The sequence below is a fragment of the Mizuhopecten yessoensis genome, unplaced genomic scaffold (genome assembly GCF_002113885.1).
Source record: "Mizuhopecten yessoensis strain PY_sf001 unplaced genomic scaffold, ASM211388v2 scaffold1309, whole genome shotgun sequence".
NCBI lineage: Eukaryota > Metazoa > Mollusca > Bivalvia > Pectinida > Pectinidae > Mizuhopecten > Mizuhopecten yessoensis.
This window is the reverse complement of record NW_018403982.1, coordinates 80,600-89,246: the sequence shown is the minus strand read 5'-3', so window position 1 is coordinate 89,246 and position 8,647 is coordinate 80,600. Positions and strand designations below refer to the sequence as shown.

General features: G+C 42.1%; 1 protein-coding gene across 1 annotated transcript in view; it reads left to right on the top strand.

Moving 5' to 3' along the window:
* LOC110458834 (hemicentin-2-like) overlaps positions 1–8,647 on the top strand; it is an 86,329-nt gene that overhangs the window by 24,436 nt on the left and 53,246 nt on the right. Inside the window, exons 2-3 of the mRNA XM_021510789.1 lie at positions 3,181–3,489; positions 6,501–6,758. The gene's annotated coding sequence lies outside the window, so the exon portion shown is untranslated. The remainder of the gene's footprint in view (positions 1–3,180; positions 3,490–6,500; positions 6,759–8,647) is intronic.

Sequence of the window (8,647 nt, the reverse complement as noted above, 5' to 3'; positions counted from 1 at the left end):
GTCTCATCAGCCAAGCGTTTCCTTAGGAAATATGATTTTCAGATAGAAAGACCATTCCAACCTTTTATACCTCTTCTTTTTGAAATATTCTTCAAGAATAAAAAGGATCTAAAGACTTCTAAAACAGGATGATTACATCAGCTTCAACGCCTACTGGGGTGAGGAAATGGAATGAGGAGTTTGATTTTGATATTGATAGATGGCAGAAAATACTTAAAATTCCATTTACAGTCACAAAAAAATCAAAATTGCAGTGGCTTCAAGTTAGAATTATACACCATATTCTAGTAACAAACACTTTTCTTTTCAAAACAAATTTAAATCCTAGTCCATTATGTGATCTGTGTAATATGGAAAGAGAAACTATAGTTCATTGTTTATGGGAATGTCAAGAAGTGCAGGGACTACTGCAGAGACTTGAAACTCTTTGTGACATTCTTCTTATCCCTGTTTTAATAAACAAAGAATCGTTACTTTTTGGAATATTATCACCACCGCTCCTTACCCGAGTAGGTGGGCATCTTGTGTCGCTGAGGACTTCAACTCCTTCGGCGATGCCTCTGCTCGTCATCGGAGGAGTCCTCAGAATATGTATCGCTGTCCCCTTCCTCCTCCTCACTCGAGAAGTCGGGATCAGATTTGTCGCTCTTCGACGAATCATCACGTCTACGCCTTGCAGAAGCACGGCGCGTTCCCTGTGATTGGCGCATATGTCATTCAACGGGGGAGCGATGCGTGCACCGTGCAGGACGTTCGTTGTACGACCCGTCGCGAGTCCGTCTACTCCTTCCTTCATCGCGGGTAGTACGCGCCGTTGTAGCAACGCCACGATTTACTGCGCTTGATAAGGGCTCTTTTGCGCGAGCACCGGCAACGGCCGAAGTAGTCCGAATTATTCTGACATTTTATCGACTTTTTTATATTGATCTGTCGTCGATTGACGTTAGAACTCCGGCCCTCTATAATATGCGGGAAATAAGCGACCCGCGCTTGGGTCGCTCTTCAAACTGATATTTTAGAAACAAATCGTCACTTTCACACACATGTCGCACATGCCGAAGGCAGACCATGAGCAGGAGTAGTATGGTGTTCTCATTTAACCGAATTTAATTTTATCCTATTTAATTTTGCCTAATTTTGAGTATCTATGTACCCCAATAGGGGATAATTATTTATTCCGCCATTGGTGTATGGCAGCTTATGGCCTGGGGGTAACTTACTCTCCCTATGTTGGAAAGGTGGCTGCGAAGGGTCATATCCCGAGCACAATTCCCCCCTCCCTGCTTATGAAGAGTCAAACTAGGCTTGACATCTTCCAACAGGAAGTCAGCCTCCTTTTCATTAGCCGATGAGAGGTATGACAAGGGCAGACTCATTTCCTCCTCAACTTGTGGAGCAGATTCTAGCTTAAACCCTCACTTAGAAGCAATGTGTGCAATGGGTGCACTGGTACCTCCAGTAGTCCATGTTGACACATGCGACCCCTGACCTTGACACCTTACATACCTCCCATCCTTTGGGACAGATTGTAGGATAGGATAAAAACAGGACTCTTTCTGTTTAGGAGGCATTGCCAGAGGGTCAGAGTATGATATATCCTAAGGTAGCAAGGAGGTAGATTGATAAGTACCTCTATCCCCCCCTGAGTGACCAGCTATTTGTTTGTGGCCCCTGGCTGACATAGTCAGTAGCAGAGTGGCAGGTTTAGAGGTCTTCTTTGGAGGCGAGGCAGCAGAAGCCGCCATGCTCTCTGATTTTTTTATGAGCCTCTGTCTCCAATGTTACCTCTAACCTGGACCTGCAGCTCCTTAAATTGATGCTGCATGTCCATCACTGCGTCCTCTTGTCTATTGAGCCTATCTGCCTGTGATGAGGCCGGCAGGGATGGTGACTGCACCTCTACAGGAGCAGTGACCCTTTATCCCGTGATGACCCAATCACATAGCCAATTCTGCCACTTTGCAATGCCTACCCTGGAGTTTGACACAAGTTTTTGTAGGGTGAGGTCGCCCTCATCTCTTATCTCAATGTTTTTCTGCGCCGTTGCAGGGCCTAAACCCTCCAACGTGCATAGCTCATCTTCTGTAGCTGAGCGTAAATTTATCGCAGCCATGACAAAATATGAACAATTTTCTATGTTCTAATAAAGAAACAAGTCAACACACTTAATTAAACAATTACAAAATTATGCACAAGGACAGTATACCAACGTTGCTACTAGTAGACACGTGTATCTGTCCCGTACAAAATTCAAACGACTACAAATATATAACAATTAACAGTTTACAAAATAATTTCTAATTCCTAAAATACCTAATTCCTAACCTAATCTAATTTAAACCTAACTAAACATATAATAATTTCCCTACAATATAAAACTAATATTCCTATACTAACGATAACTCAAGTCTCGCCTGTCATATATATGTATTCCGCCAATATGGGCATCCTACTATACAGGCGAATTGAGTTCCGTGAAAAACTATCAAGTAAACTAAATTAAATTAAATATAAATATCAGAACGGCAGCGAACACCGCCGACTCTGAATTACCCCTAATAAATAATTAAATAAACATCAATAAACTAATAGAGCTGTCCCAAATTATCTTAATTCGCGCACTGGTCACGTAGGCCAGCGCAGGAGGCGAGCGAGACACGCAAGGTTAAAAAAGATATGTAAAAAACAAAAGACAAAATTCGTCAAAACAGCGCGAGTTTGATCGCACTACGACACCAATTGTCGTGAATTCGGTGTGTGCTTTTGCACACCGTCACAGCATGTAGTTGAGAACTGCTCTTAGCTCCCGAAATCTATGAGAATAGGCGGAGGAAAATCACTCACGTGTGTTCAAGTTGAAGTCAAGATGTAAAGAGACCGTGCCGAGATGTCACATCGAGGTTGTCGGCGCGGTTATCGGTCTAAGAGAGATAACTCTCCCCAAAATGCACCACAGTTATTTGTTTACAATGTATATACCGTAAGTAGGTTTCGTTTTTATTGACCAAAATCTGATAAGCAAGAACACTTGGAAATTACCTCACAAACATGAAAGTAAAGAGACTAAAACATATCATAAATCATTTTTCTTTTTTTTCCATAGGAGAATAGAGAGCAGTTTAAAAGCTAGCTGATATTCAATTAAATTCGTCAATGAAATTAAGATTTCTTTTCTTACAGTGATTGTACCTGAGACGACTTACTCCGTACTAGCAGGAACGTCTGTGACTCTACAATGCTCGATTTCGCCGACAATAATTCAAACAACTGTATACTGGACCAAAGCGGGACGGTCACGACAGGTGTACAGCTCTGACAGTCCACGAAACAGAAAGTATTACATACCTCGTTATACAGACCAATCACTGACCATAAGTGATACAGTGATAGAAGACACTGGTAGCTACACATGTCAAGTGCTATTATCAAGGGGGGGCTACTCTAGTTCCCCAATCAACGTGACTAGTTCCCCAGTCAACCTGACGGTCTGTAAGTAAACTCATTGTTATTGTAAACACCATTTTTAATCCAGACATAGACATGCTCCAAAATACCTATGCAGATACGGTTTACACAATATATAGTTCTAATTAATATGTATAGCACATGCGTACGCGCACTTACCCACTATCATTATATAAAATCAATTGATATTTTCAACTTCTCATAATGGAATATCAATGACTTTGATGATTTTTTAAACACCAATAGTTTTGTTCTCAAATTTTTCATGTAATTAATAAGTGTTTATGCTTAACAGCAGGTACAAACTATATATCGTTTCTAAATGAATAAAACACTTGCAATTTGGTTTTAAATTATTTAAGAGGAAGTTGTCGAACTGCTGCATTTTAACATTGTCCTTTGATACTCAATACAGCACTGGTTCATAGAGATACCTTTGTGACTGTATAGCACTAGGAGCTATCCGCCTTGCTTGTTAATGAAGCACAAAGTAGCGGAAATCCCACAGGGGTATGGATCGCTTTACTTGTAATGTTAACAAAGGGGTCTCCTATACTAATAAATACAAAGGGATATAACGACAGACTGAAAGCTGTTACCCCTTTTCTCTTTCAGCTCGTGTCATTCACAAATCTTTGTTCATATTGGATATACCTCGGTTGAATATTGAAGACAAATGATTTATTTACAAAATGAAACCATAATTACGACTGTCTGACACATAGTTATCCACTGACACCGCTTTAAAGTCGCAATTACACCGTTAAATTGTGACCGAACCAAATTCTATACTCACGAGAAATAACCAAGTTTCACGGATAAACTCGAGAATTATATCCAAGGAATGGTTTAAATCCTTATTTAATATCCGCAATCCAATACATGTGCTGCCCGCTTCTCTGAAATAATACGTCGATCAGTTTCTACACATGACAAGCGTGATATCGGGATTTCCCCCTCGCACACCTGCATTAACCTAGCAGTCGACAACTAGGCGCAATTTTTTTTCGAATGATTTTACGCTCCACACAGAATGATGTCCCGCCCTATCATTGGCTACCTGTGTGTATGCGAAAGGGAAGCTACTCTAAAAAAGTTACCTCATTTGTTTTCCGCCACTGATAGAGCGGGACATCATTCTATGCGGAGCGTAAAATAATTCGAAAAAAATGGATTATATTTAATGGAAAATAAGGATTTAAACCATTCCTTGGATATATTTCTCGAGTTTATCCGTGAAACTTGGTCATTTCTCGTGAGTATAGAATTTGGTTCGGTCACAATTTAACGGTGTAATTGCGACTTTAAAGCGGTGTCAGTGGATAACTATGTGTCAGACAGTCGTAATTATGGTTTCATTTTGTAAATAAATCATTTGTCTTCAATATTCAACCGAGGTATATCCAATATGAACAAAGATTTGTGATTGACAGGAGCTGAAAGAGAAAAGGGGGTAACATATTTCAGTCTGTCGTTATATCCCTTTGTATTTATTAGTATAGGAGACCCCTTTTTAATATCACAAGTAAAGCGATCCATGCCCCTATGGGAAATCCATCGTAGGTCGTCTGATATTGTCGGTGGGGTAGTCGTATATTGACACGTTGTTTGATATTAGCGTTTGCCTTTTACCTTATCACATTGTAATAATAATAATTCGAGGTTTTAATATACCGCTTTAGCACAACCTACTTCGTAGATCGTCTCAAAGTGGTTCACAAATTATTATCCGTGGTTATAGGGTCTTTGCAACCAGCTGATATCTTTCTCAACTCCATGGGGAGCATACAGCCGGAGCTGCCATTTCGGCGCTAACAGCTAGCATTCAACAATTCTAGCCCTGCCCAACCACGTACTCATTTACAGCTGAGTAGACTGGAACAAGCGGAGTAAAGTATCTTGCTCAAAGATACAACACAGTGCCGTGCCGTAACTCGAGCCCGCAACCCTTCGATCACGAGCCCGGCGTCCTGCCACTAGACTATTGTGACCTTATCTATCATGAAGTGGGAAACGTTTCATTGTTATTTAGCGCCGAAACACTTTAGTTCCCAAGGCAAAGCTGAGAGAAGTTGTGTTACGGTGAACAATGCGTATGATATTTCTGATATAATACAATAATGTGATAACATCCCGATATAGATAGTATCACTGCAGCCGTTTGCCGGCTCCTGTCTTACATACGAAAATAATGTCTTATTATGAGAACTTTATTTAGAAATTCAGTTTAAAGTATATAAAAATAGTGAAAAAAGGGAAAAGAAATGATAAATGTAGCTATCGCTTTTTGTTAAGCTGTCAACACTAAATGTTTTTGCCGTATTGTGATGAAAATCGGCTTAGCAATTTTGTTATAAGATTAAACAAATTTAAACTAAACTTCCGTAAGCTGACATCTCTGAAGCGCAGTTATATTTGAATGTAACTGAGAAACTGACATTAAATCACTTGTATTTGCAAAAAGCAACGGCCTTATCCATGCATAGGGATATCAACATTTGCTGCTTTTTTAATCAACCAAACTAACACGATATTTACAAATATTTATATTTGAAATATTTTTATTTCATGGAAACGTCAGATATAGTCATTGTCCAAGTCGTGTACATGGGTCCTTTATTAGCTACAACCGTCCCGCGGTGCCCCTGTTTCGTTCAGATTTTATTTTGCCTGGATGCCCTTCCCTTACTCCGGCGCGTTGTCTACAGTCGCTTGATAAAAAGAAAACCGTATTAGAATAACGAAAGTCCCCAGCATCACGATGTTTTAATATGGCATATTTCTTAGCAAGAAAGGGGTTCATCGTCAGTTCGGAGCTTTTAAAATCCGTGGAGTGGCCACATTTGAAGTATGATGGCTATCAAGGTCCACGCAGTGTTGGCTGTAAAACACCACCAAACAATGTAGTAAGACATTCATGGTTTTAAAAAAGGAATCCTTACCAGTAGATCAGAACTCTTACAAACTAAACAATTACTTAATGTTAGATGTATACAAATGTAAATTTACAAAAAAATTTATTTTTTGTTTTGTAGACAAGCAATTCACGGCCTCTATCCGTCCCCACAGTACCGACATTACTGTACCGGAAGGAAATCACGTTACAGCGAGAACATGCGAGTCTGACGACTGCCCACCTGGTTGTGTAACACAGTGGATATTACCAAATGATGACCGGAGGACCTCGGATATCTTCACACGGCCTGTCACTAGGGAACAAGCTGGAAAATACACGTGTACAGCTAGTATTGGTGATATTAGCAAATCAGAGTCATTCTCCGTTACTGTTGACTGTAAGTAATGCTAGTGACAGTAATATACTAACAATGTTCAGATCTGAGTCATTCTCCGTTACTGTTAACTGTAAATGATGCTAGTGACAGTAATATACTAACAATGTTCAGATCCGAGTCATTCTCCGTTACTGTTAACTGTAAGTGATGCTAGTGACAGTGATATACTAACAATGTTCAGAGTAGAAACAGTCTACCTACTTTGTTTCTTCATCAGGCTTTGATGGCTAGATTTGATCTTTTTGCAGGAATGACGCCTGGAATATGCGATTATGAGATCCATTTCCTTACTCTGCAATTTTTTAATGCGCTTTGGAAATCTTTTGATTTGGATTTCCATTGTTTTGATCTTAGTAATATTGATAAGTCCTAAATATTTACTTTAAAAATATCTAAACTGGTTTTCCGTATCAGGTTAACTTATTATATTGCGTATTTCTAGTGATTGTTTTTACGGTGGTTGACTGCTGGTATACTATCGGTCCCCGTAGTTGGCACTACTCTACTGGTGGACTATCTGTCCCCGTAGTTGGCACTACTCTATTGGTGGACCATCGGTCCCCGTAGTTGGCACTACTCTTCTGGTGTATTATCGGTCCCCGTAGTTGGTACTACTCTGTCGGTGGACTATCGGTCCCCGTAGTTGGCCCTACTCTACTGGTGGACTATTGGTCCCCGTAGTTGGCACTACTCTACTGGTGTACTATCGGTCCCCGTAGTTGGTACTACTCTTCTTCCCGTAGTTGGCACTACTCTATTGGTGGACCATCGGTCCCCGTAGTTGGCACTACTCTGCTGGTAGACTATCGGTCCCCGTAGTTGGCACTACACTGCTGGTGGACTATCGGTCCCCGTAGTTGACTCTACTCTGCTGGTGGACTATCGGTTCCCGTAGTTGGCGCTACTCTACTGGTGGACTATCGGTCCCGGGAGTTGGCACTACTCTGCTGGTGGACTATCGGTTCCCGTAGTTGGCGCTACTCTACTGGTGGACTATCGGTTCCCGTAGTTGGCGCTACTCTACTGGTGGACTATCGGTTCCCGTAGTTGGCGCTACTCTACTGGTGGACTATCGGTCCCCGCAGTTGGCACTACTCTACTGGGGGAATATCGGACCCCATAGTTGGCACTACTCTGCTGGTGGACTGGCACTACTCTATTGGTGGACTATCGGTCCCCGTAGTTCGCACTACTCTGCTGGTGGACTATCGGTCACCGTAGTTGGCACTACGGTGGTTGACTGCTGGTATACTATCGGTCCCCGTAGTTGGCAATACTCTACTGGTGGACTATCGGTACCCGTAGTTGGCACTACTCTGCTGGTGGTCTATCGGTCCCCGTAGTTGGCACTACTCCACTGGTGGACTATCGGTCCCCGTAGTTGACACTTCTCTGCTGGTGGACTATCGGTTCCCGTAGTTGGCACTACTCTATTGGTGGACTATCGGTCCCCGTAGTTCGCACTACTCTGCTGGTGGACTATCGGTTCCCGTAGTTGGCGCTACTCTACTGGTGGACTATCGGTCCCCTTAGTTGGCACTACTCTGCTGGTGGACTGGCACTACTCTATTGGTGGACTATCGGTCCCCTTAGTTGACACTACTCTGCTGGTGGACTATCGGTTCCCGTAGTTGGCGCTACTCTACTGGTGGACTATCGGTTCCCGTAGTTGGCGCTACTCTACTGGTGGACTATCGGTCCCGGGAGTTGGCACTACTCTGCTGGTGGACTATCGGTTCCCGTAGTTGGCACTACTCTATTGGTGGACTATCGGTCCCCGTAGTTGACACTACTCTGCTGGTGGACTATCGGTTCCCGTAGTTGGCACTACTCTACTGGTGGACTATCGGTCCCCGTAGTTGGCACTACTCTTCTGGTGTACTATCGGT